Source organism: Cryptotermes secundus, unplaced genomic scaffold, assembly GCF_002891405.2.
Source record: "Cryptotermes secundus unplaced genomic scaffold, Csec_1.0 scaffold399, whole genome shotgun sequence".
Classification (NCBI taxonomy): Eukaryota; Metazoa; Arthropoda; class Insecta; order Blattodea; family Kalotermitidae; genus Cryptotermes; species Cryptotermes secundus.
This window is the reverse complement of record NW_019727096.1, coordinates 277307-294644: the sequence shown is the minus strand read 5'-3', so window position 1 is coordinate 294644 and position 17338 is coordinate 277307. Positions and strand designations below refer to the sequence as shown.

The window sequence follows — 17338 nt, the reverse complement described above, 5'->3', positions numbered from 1 at the left end:
AGCATTCATTAGAGAACTTGCTTATTTTTAAATTATCAGTATTTAATTATTTAAATAAGACTTGTTATGCCTCTATAACTCAATCGGTATAACGAAGGGCTGGACGAACGGGGTTCGATTCCCGGCAGAGGCAACAGAACTTTCTCTTCCCTACAGCGTCCAGACCGTCTCTGGGGCATATCGAGGCTCCTGTCCAATGGTTACCGAGGAATCTTTCCCTAGGTTAAGGCGACCGGACCATGAAGCTGAACATTCCATCTGAGGTCAGGAATAGTGGAGCTTTGCCACCACTACCTCAGACGTCTTTTCTTTGCGTGGTGCTTAATTATTAAACTCAAGGACATCCTTATGAAGTTGGGCTTGAGGTTATCGCAGCGGTGACTGTGAACTGCACTATCGTCTGGAATGTAATGCGGTTTAGTCCGGCGAAAGTCAGCCAACTTTCGGAGGAATTTATCGCCTCTGTCTTCAGGATCGGAGAGTAAGCCAAGCAAAGAACCACTGTGAAGCGGGCCACATTTACTCGTTGCTTCTTACCGGCTTGTTGCTTGAGCCTGATTCTTACTGTCTACTTGTTTAGCAAATTCTTCAACCTTGAAGATGGATGCGATATATCCCTCCGAAACAACTGTTGAAGTTCACCGGACTACGCAGAGCATTATACCCAAGAAGGTGTAGCTGTTAGCTGTTTTAATTCCAGCAGTGACCCATGTTGTACAGCCATTCCGGGCTGTTGTACAAATATTGTTCATGTACTGCCTTTTCTCCGTAGCCACTGTGCGTAAGGCTCGGCTTCATGGAAGATTGTTTTCTCTGTTCCTGTATATATAAAGTGGAATTAATTTGCAACCGGCTAATGTTTGGAGAGTATATGGAAATTCAGCTGACTCCGCGGGGACGTTTTCCTGTTTTCATTCTTCAAAACAGACGAAATTAATGGAATAATTGATGTTTCTGTTTCCCCCCCCCCCGCTCCAATTCCTCGAGAAATGAATACAAAAGAAGATGGAAGAAGTCTTTACAAATTTAAAAGGGATTAAAATTCGCGGTGCATCTAGAAAGACTGTCAGAAAGTGTCTACAGCAGTCATGTTCCGTAACTTTAGGAGAAAATTTCAAATAGTCCCTCAGTCTGTTCTGAGTAGGTGCCTTTTTTATATTGGTATTTCAACGTATAGAAGAAACTCAACTTATTCATGTGAAAGACGTTTCTAATTACTTTATTGGGGGTTTCCACTTCGTAACCTTTCAAATTTCAGTTTTATCTTTTTATCTATCTATCTATCTATCTATCTATCTTTCTATCTATAGCCCTTGACCTTGGCAGATTTTTTCAGTCTCCTAATCTGTACACAGTCGGTAGGACTCTTTGGACAGGGAATTATCCCGTCGCCAGGCCGCTACCTGCACACAGAACAACACAGACACAGAATAAACGGACATGCTTCGAATGGATTCAAACCCACAATCCCAGTGTTCGAGCGGACGAAGACAGCGCGGCCACTGTCATCGGCTCAGTTGTAACTTCAACATTAAAAAGTCTAGCACGTCCAAATAGTGGTAACTCCCTAGACTCGTATTCGAAGGTGCTTGGTTCAAATTTCGGCTGGGACACCGACAGTCTCGAGTGAGAGATTTTCTGCTTTTTCTCAGTCATCACAAGAAAGTACCAGGATAAGATCTCGATTAGGCCATGAGCAATTCCTTCCACATCCTTTCAGTTCATCCGTCATCCTTACCGTTCGACGCCATATACTCTGGACACTGCCAGCGTCCTACAGTGACTTGCAAACGGAAAACTCTATAGTTTGCCCGTAGAATTCATTTCTGGATTTCATATTGTGACGTATAGACCCATTGCTAGGCAACTACTTGGTAAGCACATTCCCAAGGAGCCAACGGGCGCAACAATAGGACGTCTACTGTTAGGCAACGAATCGATCAACACGCCTCCTTAACAACAGAAGCTGTTTTCGGTATAGTTCATGCATAGTGGTTATAAAGAAGTGTTCAGCAGCATAGAGTAGGATAGAACAGTTGTCGAGCATTGAAGAGTCGAGTTTCGGGACGCAGCTTGCCGGGATATGAACTTGGGAGCAGAAAAATTGAATTGAGTTGGCAGCTGCAGAACAAAGGCAAGAAAGGAATTAGGTTGTGAAAAGAAGACTACATATTTGATTTGAATTCACAGTTAGATGGTTATAAATCCGTTGCCAGGATGAGACTAGTGAAGACTGAGAATCCTAGTTCGTGTGTAACGGTGAACTGTAAAGTGTGTAGATCAACGGTAACGCTGTATTTCCTGTAGTTCCGAGTTGTGTGTAAATGTTGTCAATAAATCCAATCATTCAATCCAAAACCTGTCTTATAAATCACCCCTACACGTGACAGTATGATTGTTACACTAAACAGCCGTTATTTTCCTTTGCGGCATTAACTGATTTGTCTTTGTGATGGACTTTAGTGTGAATGTTAAAGTTAATCTACCGACCACACAACACGTTTTTTATTTACTGCCACACTACATGTTTCGACCTCAGGAGGTCATCATCAGGTGTACGAACACAATTTCACAATCACAATCACAATAAGAAGAACTTATACATATTATTTGAGCGTGAATCTGAACAGGATACAGGATGGAAATTAGTGGAGAAAGGAAGTGATTGCGTGTGATTGTGAAATTGTGTTCGTACACCTGATGATGACCTCCTGAGGTCGAAACATGTAGTGTGGCAGTAAATAAAAAACGTGTTGTGTGGTCGGTAGATTAACTTTAACATTCGTCTAGTACACAACAGGATGCAAGGAACAATAAAAGACTTTAGTGTGTTTTGTTTGAGGTGAAACCGAATATGTTATTTACGTGTATGTCTGTTTTGGAAAGTTGTCGGTGAATAGAAGTTTTTCTTTTAAAATGTGAGTTGTGAACTTATGTTAGTTCAATGATAGCCACTGAAATCACTTGGAGGGGCACTGTCAGCTGGGATGTAGCTCCTTGTAGGCATCCAGACGTTCTCCAACGTTTCGCAGGAACGCCCTGTATTAATCTTCAGGGTCAAAGAGTAAGTGAAACAAGAATCCAGGAAGGAGGCCGCAAGTTCTACCAAGCTACACGGTGTACATCCAAGGATATAGCACTCTTCATAATCTCAACTGTGAGTTCATCCAAGTCGACATGAAATCGCTTAGTTCCCTGTACGTCTGTGACTTCAGGTCAAGTAGGAAGAACCGAAGTACAGGTATATACGTGCGTTTCGGTAAGAGGCGTTAAGATACACCACGCCTGTAAGATAAAGTTGTCCCTGTACTTAATTAATAAGCATTATGCCATGAAGATATATGAGGAAGTGGAGGTATAGCTCCACCATTCTTGAACACGGCACTAGCAGGAGGTGAGTTGTCGGCTTTGCACCCCTCTCGCTTTATCCTCTTGGAAAAGTTCCCGGTACCCATTGAATTAGAGACTGTGTGAGCCCCAGCGTCTGTCTGGAGGCGGTGGAAAAAATAAGAATCATGCACTGCCGGGAATCGAACCCGCGCCGTCCATCTTGTAGCCCTTCGCCATACCGACTGAGCTATTCCGACTCTCTGTTGTATGCCTGTGTCTGTGAGTGAAGTTCACTTAATTCAAGATGCAGGAATATGCGTAAGATAAATCAATAGAAACGCAGAGAATCTTAAGTTGAGGTTTTTTTCCGTTATGATAGAACACTTGTGAAGTATTTCAGTTGTGTCTCGTGGTGCTCATTATGGAACTGCCCCATAGAGAGCAACACGGTTTGGAAAGACGAAATTCCTCACGCGTCTATATTTCGGGCAAAATGATTTTCCGCAGTTGGGAGCGTTATTTATGGCACGCCGCCTTCTTTCATTTAAGTCGTTGAAATTTCAACTGGAACAATAAGAATCATGCGTGTCATAAACTGTAATGGCGGTGTTGATCTGGGCACGCAAGCCTGTTGTGTGCTCCTGATAGGAGAAATAACTTGAAACACTAAACACAAACACCAAAGTCTCAGACTTCATATTTCGCTGGTTGTTTCTTTTACAGCTTTGGGTATACGAGTATTATCTCTCTCTCTCTCACTCTCTCTCTCTGTATATATATATATATAGCTGCATAGTAGCCCACATCAAATCCGGCTTTTGCCTCATCATTTCTCCAAATGTCCCTTTTTTTTTTCCAAGCCACTGTTTCTTCTGTTTCTTGAAATCATGTGATTTCTGTCTATTGGATTTCTCTCCCTCTTTTTCTTCATTTATTTTCGAGCCCGTTTCTTTCCCTTTTCGTGTGTCAAATGATGCATCTGGTTTGAGGGTCGATGGTTGCAGTTTCTACGTCCACTGGAATAATAATAGGAGAGAAATAAAGGGACGAAGAGAGAAGAAAAGGGAAGGTAGGGACGGAGAATCGCATTAAGAGGGCGAACGCAAGGAATTGTGGGTAGTATTGGTATAGGTAAGTGGTCTGAGGAAGTAGTGTGTATGCGTCTTCATTGCTTGGTTAGGGGAGTGATGTATTTCCACACGTGGACAGTTCTCACCGACGCAAAAGGGGAACATTCTTCTTGCATCTAACCTCCAAAAATGAATAGAGGTTATTCACTGCCACCCCCTCAATACCAATGGCTTTATCCCTCGAACCACAGTTCTCCACCCTTATAAAAATATAAGGCAGTTACGCGTTAATCCAGAATCGTTATGCTTTTGTTCGCCACTGAAAGCAAAAGGGAAGTGTAATTGTGGCTGATGAATAAGAATTTGAGATGGCAAGTACTAGAAAAGGATGCAAAAATTACACAAAAGAAATATCTCATGTTATGGTTTGGGTGGAACTGAATTATCCGGGAGTGACGAAGCTGTCGATTACTTGATCATACTGTTGCAGCTGATAGTTGTATAGCGTGGAGGGGATGTCGGAGTGGTCGCTTTGCACCTTGGCTGAGTCAAATAGCGCCTGGACTTGTAGCATATTCCATCTGCCTCATCTGTCATGTTAAATGTGTTTCAGATTGCTTTTATATTCGCTGGAAATAAAATGTAATTTTACTGCGCGTTCAGTTGATTGCGTTAATCGTCATTTGTGTCCTCAAATCTTGTTAATAATTAGTCTGATCTCCATCAGACTCGGCTCACATGTTGAGTAGTTCATATGCAGATTTTGAGCTCTGTAATTCTATGGAATCAATGGAGCTGAATGGTTTTCTGGGACGCTTTTTAACACACGAAATCGCCTGATAATGTATTATGCACGCAGCACTACATGTTTCAGAAAGGGATATTTCCTTGAATTTGAAAGTATACCGTAGTTCGTTGAGGCACTGTGCTACAAGCCGGAAGGTCCCAGGTTCAAGTCCCGATGAGGTCACTGGATTTTTTCCAATTTACCTAATCCTTCCAGCCTCACTATGGCCCCAGGGTCGAATTAGCCTCTAACAGAAATGAGTACCACGAATATTTTTTTAATATTCTGGGGGTAAAGGGCGACCGGTGCGTATGGTTGATAACATTGCCGCCATCTATGAGCCGTTTGTCTATAAAATGTGGGAACCTCAAGATATCACAACCCTATGGACCTCCACTGCCTGGTGCAGTGATACATTTACTTATTTTTACCTTGAACATAGGTTAATAAGTGTATTCTTGTGGTGTGCCACAAAACTAATGCATTCCATATTAGTATAATTAGCGTATTTGCTGCATGCAAGAACTGTGGAGCCAGGGAAACAGCCTTTGTTAATTAATACACCCGCAGACAATGGAAGAACAGTGTTTTCTATGGGGGTCCGCACCGCCACCTTTGCTACGCAACGCCGCGGTAAATATGCCTCACTACAATAGAGACCATGCTTTCTGTGTGGTCCATACCGAGAAGTTATCTTGAAGAAGGCGCTACATTGCAGTTGAGGGTTCAGTTGTGGAGTGCTAGCCAGAACCTCCATTGCTAAGATTCCTTACCAGGAAACGTCTAGTGAAGACACTGCAGAGCAGAAGCCACAGTTGAGAGCTGTTACGAAGTAAAGACTAGTGAAAATAGACTGAGAGGTCTAAGTGTTGAGTGATTGATAGTGCGGAAATCAGTAATACTGTTACAGCTATTTGTAGTTCCGATCTGTAGGTGGTCAGTAAATTTATTCACCAACCGGAACCCCGTCTGTAGTCACTAATACACGTGGCAATGTATATGGATTGTATTCTATACTCTTTACGAACTGTGCAAGAGGAAATTATATTGTGGAGTGCAGAAAACGCCGTTTCCATTGTTACAGCNTAAATTTATTCACCAACCCGAACCCCGTCTATAGTCACTAATACACATGGCAATGTATATGGATTGTATTCTATACTCTTTACGAACTGCAAGAGGAAATTATATTGTGGAGTACAGAAAACGCCGTTTCCATTGTTACAGTCCAACAATACCTCTACCGTTACATATAAAAGGTGTTTGTTTATTCGCCTGTTGCATAGCAACGGCTGTTGTTTACAGTGTCATCGCTTAGCAACGCGTCTATACGTCACAATATATTAGTGAATTTCCGTACAATTCATTTTTCAGCCGCTTTGGAAGAATTCTATGAGATTCTCAGTGCCTGAAAGGGTTTCAATCTAGAGTAGATGTTTGTGTGTTCTTTTTATTTCCAAGGAAGTGGAATTAGACTTGGATCTGGTTTTGAAATTGAATAATACCTTCATTTCTCTTTTTGAAGAATTTTTTTTTAGGCAGACAGGAAAAGTATGAAAATTATAATACATGAGGACGAAATGAAAACATGCTCAAATGGGGAAAAAAATATTTAGCAGAGAGAAGGAAACTACATTATGAGATGTAAATGTAGGTAATATCATTCTGCAGATTGCTCGCGAACTTTATTCTCCCTTGCCCTGTCACTGCCACGTCATTAATTTGGAAGAGAGTAATGCGTCTTCGAACCCTGCGATTGTTTGCAACTGTCACTTTTCTTCTTTTCCGTTTGTTATTCCTGAAAATAAAAAAGTAATAATTTTCTCACATTGAGAACTAAGAATTCACTTTCGGTTGCGTGAAATTTGAATCAAAATGTAAAAACTCTCCACTCCACACTTCCTTGAAGTAACAAGATTACTGAAAAGTGGAGGAGGGGGTGGGGGGTGGTAGAATTTCTCCCTTAGTTTTCCATATTACTGTTCATCAGTTGAAGTTCTCCGTCTTGTATTCATTATACAATAGCAGTACTTCATTTTGTATATTTAACTTTCTAAATTGTTATATCACTGCTGGAATTTTTATTCATGTTCCGGAATTGGTTAAACATGCAGCTGATGGCATAAAAGAACTCTGCAGTGGTTGGATAATTCTCTTTCTCTTGAGGCCTTTACTTCAAGAGAGCCTGTGCACATCTGTAATCTCAGAAAGGCGGCAGTTTCACTTCAACCCCCCTCCCCCCACCCCTTGCCGTTAGTTTTCCCGATTATGCAAATAACATTGCTTGTTGAACTGCGGCATTGGTGGTACAGCGGTTGCGACCGCAATGGTGTGTAGCTGGCCGAGGCACTCTTCCGGTATACAAGGCTTGTTTTGCACCAGATGTCAGTAATGACGTTGTTCTGCATGTTGATGCTACTTAAGAGAGTATGGGGCGGGGGTTGAGAGGAGCCGGGTAGGGTCGGGGAGTTTCCTGAATTGCTTGAAAGTACAGCAAGTTAAGTTGGTCGTAACGATAAATCCCACATCCGTCATTTTGTTCTCATTTAGTAGTTCTGGAGGATACTGATTATTATTATTATTATTATTATTATTATTATTATTGTCGCGTGTTTCGTAGGTAACGTGACGACATATTCACGCGGGTTTCGGATTTGGCTACTGTGTTTATTGGACGCTCACTTTTACACTTACAAGTACAATTATTCACAATCACAATTACTACCTCAAAGCCAACTGAAGACTGACTACTCTTCTAAAGTCAATGACAAACTGAACTCGCCTCAAAGTCAAAGTCACATTGCGACTGACGGTCAGTAAGTCAGTAAGTCTTGGTGTCGAGCACAATCTGGGGCTCATGACCAGATATTTGTTTGTTGCTGTTTTTTACTGTTTGACAGTTGCGGTCTTGTTTTTGTGGGGCGCCCTCTCTGACGAGAGGACGGGTCTGTCTTTTGTATATGCTGCTGGTCATTGCCAGCACAGTCTTTCTTGGGTCCAAGTCCCTTGGGACTCGCGAAAATATTTTAGTGTCTCAGAGTTGAGACTTCCGTTTTCGTCGCCTCCTGCGACTCGCAGGGTCACTCATCTCTTGTCGCAGGTGGACTCATAACTTCCACGCGGACTCGATAAGGAATCCCATCTCGAAGGGTTCATGCTATTGAAAAGTTGCTTCAACAATTATTGTGTAACGGTGGAAACTCCACTGTTAAGAATTGCTAGCATTCTGCTTCCTAGCCGCTGTCCTGGGAGCGTTGGTCGTTGTTTAGGAAATCAACTCTGATCTCCTCAACCATTCCGGCTTTCTGGTGGCACACCACATTATTATTATTATTATTATTGTTGTTGTTGTTGTAAAAGCTGTCCCCGTAACAGTCCTTGGAGTCCCATAGGCTTGTGAGACGTATAGACTCTGACATTTTTTAGACAGTCAGGTCACAGATGCCGGTGAGGTCAGACTCACGCTCTGGCTGCCCTATACCCCCAAGAAGATTCCTGGTACTCATTTATCTTAGAGGCTGAGTCGACCACAGGGCCATAGTGCGGCTGGAAAGATTAATTCAATTGAGAATTTAAATTACCTCATTGGGAATTGAATCCTTCCGGTTTGTAGAATAGTGCCTCAACCAACTACGCTACTGCGTGCCCCCAATATAATAATTATTATTATCATCATTATTATTAACATAGTTGTATGTAATATATATGTGTCCTGCTTTTTAGTACTATGCTTTTAGATTGTCAACTGTTCTGGCAACGATGCATAACACGTAGGTTGTCCGTCCAGTGATTGTAACGGACCCATCACAGCACTTGTCTCCCACCCTCTTTCCTGAGGACGGAAACAGATCCAGTGTCCGAAAGAATGTGTTCTTTAGAATATCGGACGATGGACAAAGTCCAGAAACTCAGTAAACCCGAAGCTAAGCTTTTGCGCGTGTTATTATAATTAGCAGTATTCTGCACTGTGCTGATTCCGTAATTGGCCGTCTAATTACTGACGCAAAGGAATTATAAGTAATTGAATTGTCGTCGTCATGATCATTGCATTTTTATGAATGTTCTAAGGGCAAAATAAATTGTTACTCTTATGAATAACATTCATCTTCGTGTACCAACTAAATTAGGGATTTCCCCATTGTTACTGGAAGCAGTAGGCTTAATGTAAGGTCTAGCTCTTCAGTTATGAGCGCCACTGCTGCTGCTAGTAGCGTTTTTCATTTTATCCGGTGTTCACAGAACACGGTTTCTATGAATGATTGGCTTTCCTTCGTAAAAAAGTTAAAATGAAGGTAAAGCTATCCCTGTAATAGGCCGTGCAGGCCAATAGTGCACGAGGAACCGTAGTTGGTCGAGGCACTGGACTACAAGCCGGAAGATCGCGGGTTCGATTCCCGATGAGATCATCGGATTTTTCAATTGATCTTATCTTTCACCCGCACTATGGCCCTGAGGTCGACTCAGCCTGTAAGAGAAATGAATACCAGGCTTCTTCCTGGGGGTAAAGGGCAGCCGGCTCATAAGGCTGACAAACTCACTGCCATCTGTTAGTTTACTGTCTAGAAAATGTGGGAGCCTCGACGTCTCACAGTCATATGGGCTTTATCCTTTGTAAAGTTCTTACATTCTTATTTTTTATATTCTTTCTTTACTTTTTTCCTGTCTTGTTCATGCATTTGAAATGCTTACTTGTAAGTATGCGTGTCCGTTGCCAAGCGCTCTAATAAAACAGATTTAACTGATTATTTTACATTATGATAAAGTAACCTGATTTAATGTTCGTGCTTCAATTAACAGCTCCAATTGTTCTGGCTTTTTGCGCAACCAGAAATAAGTTCAGAATAAATAGGACGTTAATTTATTCTGTAGTTTTAAATCGGTAATAATTTTGCTTTATTTTAGAACATATCGTTCACAATGCAGAAATTATTCAGAACAAATTGTTAGTGATGATGTAACGCATGTTATTCTCATTGCGCCCTGATGGGTGAGGCCCTCTGCCCGTTATCACTCCGAACTAATCTGGAACTATGAATATCGTAGACAGTCGATAGGTCTTGAACGAGGAATCAGCCCGACGCAAGGCCGCTACCTACACGCAGAGCAACACAAATACAGAATAAACGCACACAGATATCCATGCCTCAAGTGGGATTCGAACCCACGATGCCTGTGCTTGAGCGGGCGAAGACATTTCATTCCCTGAAGAGCGCAGTCACTGTGAGAGAGGCTTAGTTAATCGGGAGAGAGCGTAAATTACTTAATGAAATAGGACGATTTCGTAAAGCAACGTAGGATTGTTAAATAGCTGAACAATGCATCGAACGATAAAGATCCTGGATTGCAATCTGCTGAATGCGTGTTCAAGTCTGGGTCGAAACGTCGACTATCACATAGTAGGCGATTAATAAAGAAGAGTCAGTTGATATATTACTAAGCCTATTGCTATCTCTAGCCTCTTCTTATAGGTCCGTATATTGCTACTAAACTTCCCTTTTCCTATCCATTCATTCAGAAGAATATCCCCGTAGGAGACGAGGCCTTCGCTGCCACCAGAGGTCAATTTGGTGAGAAACTTTGGTCGTGTATCCAAGCATTTAATAATAAACTTTTAACGCCTGACAGATATAATTATCCGTGGCCTAAACTTGGGCCATATCTTAAATGACCTCTAAAGTTTCTCCCTTTCGGAAACCCGTTAAATTAAATTCGTAGGGGGTAATTCAAGGTGGCAAGTTTGAACAAACTTGTGTATATTCACACACTGACACGTCGTAATCAGAGATACGGCTCATGCTTCCTTCTCCAGCTGTCGTATCCATAAATTCGTAACGTAGTGTATACAGAGTGCCCACCGATGCGTGGGATGGGGGGGGAGAATTATCCATAATCGTGAGTGAGTAAAGTAAGGGACGAAGTTGCGTTTTGGAAATGAGATAATTAGGTTCAAGTTTGTGTGGGCGCGTAGAGCTATGGAATTATTATAGGCCTATGGTCGGTCGTCATTAGTGGCCGTACAAGAGTAGTAATAGTAGAGAGGGAGGGTTAGAAATAGGGAGAAATGTCTGATAACCTCGTACCCACCTCCCTCAACTCGATTCGTTTCCCTGTACAGTTCTAGTCACCACCCTTCTACCCTTAAAACTGTATCCCCCTTCCGCTAAGGATAATCTAGACCCCTTCGCATTTCTCATCTATATACGCACCCTTCAGTGGAAGGGCTAATGACGCAAGATCTGGGTAATCAGCGCCCAACCCTTAATTATTTTAAACGGCCAGCCTATTCTTCGTACAGTCGCATTCGCTTCATTTGAATCCTCACATTTCTGTCAAAGGATTGCCACAGGATTATTACACGATTCTCTTGCTAACCGTGTTCAGATTAACGACTGTATAGTACAGTAATAACAAGGTACAGTGTTTAGGCAGTAGGCACACTAATCGAATCGAGTTCAGTCCGTTAGAATCGCATATGACTCACTAAGATCCCGTAAAGGCAGACCCTTTTATTTTGTATAGACTTGCTGTGAACTACTCGCACTGTATAAGGCGAGTATAGTGAAGCTACAAGGTTCGCCTTGGAGAATTTTTGGTGAGTCAGGCTCGAGTCTACTCTCATGGACCCATCTCGCTTGGTGTATCTCAGCATCTTGGTGAGTCAGGCTCAATTTGACTCACATGGACTCGCCTCGCTTGGTGCAGAGCAGCATCTTGGTGAGTCAGGCTCAATTCGACTCACATGAACCCGTCTCTCTTGGTGCAGAGCAGCATCTTGGTGAGTCAGGCTCAAGTCGGCTCAATTCGACTCGCATGGACCCGTCCCGCTCGGTGTACCAAAGCATCTTGGTGAGTCAGGCCCGGTTCGACTCGCTCGGTGTACCAAAGCATCTTGGTGAGTCAGACTCTGTTCGACTCGCACGGACTCGACTCGCTCGGTGCACCGCAGCATCCTGGTGAGTCAGGCTCGTTTCGATTCTCATACAGTCGATTCGTTTAGCGAGCCAGCAGCCCTTAAGCGAATGCTTTGCTAATACATTACGTCGAAACGGTATAGACCTATGTGATTAGTACCCAAACGCCAAGAGTTCGTTGTGTATAAAAGACACATGCTCCACTGTTTATGACGTAGTAAGTTGTCTCAAGCGATAACGCCTCGGGTTTGTATTGGGGAAGCCGTAGGTTTGACTCTCGGCGGAACACAAATTATCGTGATTGTCCTTGTCATTGTTTTCACCGATCTCTTGAATTATATTCCGGGATTTTACCCTGAAGTAAGCCAGGACAGCTTCCTTTAACATATTTTCCAATTCTTCATTAGGTAATATTGCTACCATCAGATAATACATAAGCTGATCTAGTCAGAGCTTCCTTAAATTAGCCATAAGACATGGGATGTAGACTAATAATTACTTACAATTTCTATATTAAAATCCCTCACAACACAACAATATCAAGGTCAAGGCCTTGCAGTTTATATTCCCTACGGAACGGACAAATATATTGTAAAATGAGGCACCGGCCAAACAATTAACGTCAGTACTATACTACATCTATACCACGGGCCTCCAAAGCAGAATATACCATTATGTCCGCGGGAATATAACAAAATTGCAACAACCAATAACTGACTTGATGATATAAAACATCACATGAAGAGTCTTAACTTTGTTTTACCCTATAACTTTCGTTTCTATATAGCCTAGTTCATTGTACTTTTATGCCAAGCATTTTATAATGTAATATTATCATGTATCCAGTTTTACCAGTACCGCAGTTCAGTGGTGTGAATATGTGAATCATGTATTTGCCTGATTATGACTTTAATAGCCGAGCCACTCTTGGCCTTGACCTTGATATTTTTATTTTGTGACGGATTTTAATAAAGAAATTGTATATTATAACACTACAGGATGCGCGAAATGAAAATGAGAAAATAATAATAACTTTCTTACTTACTCACTTAGAAGCACAATAAACCACTGTAGGTCGCGGTGCAAGGGCCGAGGAGGCCTACCCCTCATTCACGGAGCTGAGCCCTTCTGGTGTAGCCGCGAATTCTGCAGCTATTCAATAATTTCCCAGCATTTTATGGAACCCGAAAGTTCATTACCGTGTTCACAAGAGCCCTCAATTGCTCCCTATCCTGAGCCAGATCAATCCAATCTATGCCATCCCATCCTACTCGTATCTGTCTAAGATCCATTTTAATATTATCCACCCACCTACGCCTTGGTCTTCCCTGTGCTAATGTAGAAATTTAAACAAGGTAAAGCTATCCCTGTAACACGTCGTAGAGGCCCATGGAGTTGTTAGACGTTGAGGCTCCCACATTTTCCAGACAATCGGCTCAAAGATGGCGGTGATGTCAGCCTTACGCGCCGGCCGTTCTTTACCCGCAGGAAGATTCCTGGTACTTATATCTGTTAGAGGCTGAGTCGACCCAGGGCCATAGTGCGGCTGGAAGGATTAGGTCAATTGAAAAGTCAGGTGACCTTATCGGGAATGGAATCCGCAACCTTTCGGCTTGTAGCATGACGATTCAACCAACTACGCTACCGCGTGCTCCCCAATAATCGCTAATGTACCGACGAAATGTGAGGTGGACAGTGTGGGCTAAATATTTTTAATTTGTTTTTCAGATAATTTCTGTGGCGTGTATGACCCGATGAGATCTGACCCCTGGGAAACTGCCTGGAACTGTCACCTGACTGCAACCGGTGAGTACTGAATACAGCCATGTCACTAATCATTTTGGATGAAATATTGGAAACTAATTACTGGTGGTGTGTGTTGCATGTTCTGGTGTCTGGGTCGAGGCGAAGAACAAAAATGCGATGTTATTTCGCTTCTGTAACCTGATGTGATAAATTACGATCATGAAACGTGAAACGACGTTTAGTATGAATGGCGTGGGGATGTACAAGTCTGAAAGGAGGAGCTCATTAGTAACTCCTGGTCCTGTGACATCGTTTATTTGTTTCCTAGACCTGTAAGGTAAAGCTATCCCTGTAACAGGTCATGGAGGCCTATAGGGTTGTGAGACGTCGAGGCTCCCACATTTTCTCTGGATAGCGGTAAGATTGTCAGTCTTATGCGCCGGCCTCACTTTACCCCCAGGAAGATTCCTGGTACTAATTTCTGTTAGAGGCTGAGTCGACTCCAGGGACATAGTGCGGCTGGAAGAATTAGGTCAATTGAAGAAATCCAGTGACCTCATCGGAAATTAACCCACCGCCTTCCGGCTTGTAGCATAATGCTTGAAACAACTACGCTACCGTGTACCCCTTTGTAGTCTTGTGGCATTGTTTATTCGATTTTTAGACCTATGGCATATTTGGGGGCACGTGGTAGCATAGTTGGTTGAGGCACTATGCTACAAGCCGGAAGGTCGCGGGTTCAAGTCCCGACGAGGTCTTTGTATTTTTTGTCAATTGATTTAATCCTTCCAGCCGCACTATGGCCCTGAGGTCGACTCAGCCTCTAACAGGAATGAGTACCAGGAATATTCTTGGAATATACTTGGGGGTAAAGGGTGGCCGGCGCGTAGGGCTGACAACCTTGCCGCCATCTATGGGCCGATTGTCTAGAAAATGTGGGAACCTCAACATCTCACAACCCTATAGGCCTCCACGGTCTGTTACAGGGATACCTTTACTTTTTTATATGACATATTTAGTACAGTGAGGAGACATTGAATGTGACATTTGAGGTTTTCACAGGGGTAAGTATTAATACGTATTACCGTGTTCTGGGGTATGACGCTGTATAGTCAGGGTCCTAAATGAATGGATGTTGAAGCAGTTATTGACCGAATTGAGGGATGGAATGGTGAAGCCAGTGTAAAGGACACCGTAGAAGAAGGCAACAGTATGTCAGAGCTGCTCGTCTTTCGGTGCGAAGTACGCTGTTTCCTCCAATTCCGGTTCTGAACTTAAATTGTAAAAGATTCAGAGCCGTTTTATATACGTCGGAACACTTTCTAGTGGCATCTGACAGATGTTAGAGATGGACAGGGCATGTAACACGAATGAGGTAAGAAGAATTAACGTAGGGTTTTTGTGGGAAAGTCAGAATGAAAGAGACTACTAGGAAGACAAACGCGTAGGTATGTACGTCGGAACGTTTTCTAGTGGCAGATGTTTAAAGAGGGGCAGGGCACGTAGCACGCACGGGATAAGAGGAATGCATGTAGGATATTTGTGGAAGAGCAAGAAGGAAAGAGACCACTAGGAAGACATACGCCTAAGAGGGGCGATAATATTAAAATGGGCAGGGCGTGTAGCACGCTTGGAGATAAGAGGAATGCACGTAGGATTTTTTTGGGAAAGCCAGAAGGAAAGAGACCACTAGGAAGACACACACATAAGTGGGGCGACAATATTAAAATGGATATAAAGTGAAATATGATATGGACTTGATTGATCTGGCTCAGGATAGAGACCAGTGGGGGTTCTTGTGAATACGATAACAAACCTTCGGGTTCCATAAAATGTTTGGAAATTCTTGAGTAGTTGAGGACCTGGTGGCTTCTGAAGAAGGGCTCAGCTCCTTGCGGTTAGTTAGTTAGTTAGTTAGTTAGTCAACCGGTTATCTACCGGATGTTAAACAGTATAAAGCCTCCCACAACTATTAAAATGAATTCAACAATACACTTCATTCTATTTTGGTGACATCCAGTCGAAGGAGCCCTGATTTCGTGCCCGCACTATATATCAGTATATAATTAGCTCAGTCCTTTGTATGTAGCTATGGCTTCAGGCACGGTAGCGTCTAACTTGTAACGTTTACGTCAGCACACGCATCAAGGTGTTCGTTAGGAATTTTGCAGACTCATTTCATGCTACATTCTGAATGTATGATGCTTCTTTATGCACGACAATAAATGTAATCATGTTGGTGAACAATGATTTCTTTGTACACGTATTACAGCCAAATGTTATTCGTGGCTATCTTTTATCAGCCGTATTATCCAAATATATAAAGTATAAGGCTTGCTCTTCTGTCGTTATCTGTATTAGCAAGTAGTTTTGAATAGAAGCAAGAGATGGCATCAGTGGACGTAATGTTTGAGTCAGAATTACTGTGCCCATCTTTACCGAAAACATTCCAATATTTGGCGAGTAATGCAATCCACTTTTCTCCAGCCTCCTATTACTACAAGGCTCCTTGTAACATTTCGTAACAAGTCCTTATCTTATGACGAGGAATTTTTAGCCCCACGCCCAGTCCCGGAATCTAGGGAATCAGGCTTGTCGGCTGTCCACTACTGCTTATTCGCTGTTACCTTCCATATATGGAGGCAGTTTCCTCAACCCTGAGGACGAGCCTTGCCATGGTGACTGGATTAATATGACTCGGATAGAAACTAGTGAACACGGTACTGAACCTGCCGGTTCTATAAGATGCTGGAAATTTCTGGTACTTTATGTCTGATGAGATCCAAATATTCTGTGATAGGCTAAGTTTCACACCCAGATAAAAGTGGGAGCTGAATTATAGATTTATATACGGAAGGAGATTTCTTTGTAGAAAGACTACTGGCTGCCATATTCGAATTGAGATTTCTTGGAAAACTTAGCTGCAAATAAATACGCTCGACAGAAAGATGGGTACAGTGTGGGGCCCTACACAAACAGCCTAGTTCCGGGACTTCAACATTCATCTTCGTGATGTGACACGGAAGGAAAATAAAAGCAGGAAAGAAACAAAAACACGCGGTGACCTCTGAGGAAGAAAGCCGACATCCTTCGTGTTGGACTGGATACAAGCAAACTCTCCTGTCAAGCCGGTGACCGCAACCATTTGGCATCGGGCTTCATTCCCTCCCGGTGTTTGGTTTTGTCTTCGTGGGAATGGTAACATCCCCCAGACACCAGGGGTGTCAGCTGCCAATAACTACGTATTTGATGCGTCTGCTTTGAATTAGTTACCAGGTGGTCGCTATTACTCGGCACATGTCCCAGATTTGTCTCATTATGCTGGCTAAATTGTTTAGAAACGCCCGAGTTGCTGGTGTGGGTGAGATTTAATGTAGGACGTTAGGACTTTACTGCAGGGTTTGTTGTACTCGCTGGAGCAGTTGCCTTTATTCGAAGAGATAAAACCGTAGAACCAGAAAACTTCTCCAGTGCAACACAAAGGCGAAAAGTAA

At 42.7% G+C, this 17338-nt stretch overlaps 1 long non-coding RNA gene across 1 annotated transcript in view; it reads left to right on the top strand.

The window, feature by feature from the left end:
- The window catches only part of LOC111864392, a 352104-nt gene that overhangs the window by 123920 nt on the left and 210846 nt on the right, over window positions 1–17338 (top strand). The window contains exon 2 of the long non-coding RNA XR_002842785.2: window positions 13827–13904. This is a non-coding gene — a long non-coding RNA (uncharacterized LOC111864392). The remainder of the gene's footprint in view (window positions 1–13826; window positions 13905–17338) is intronic.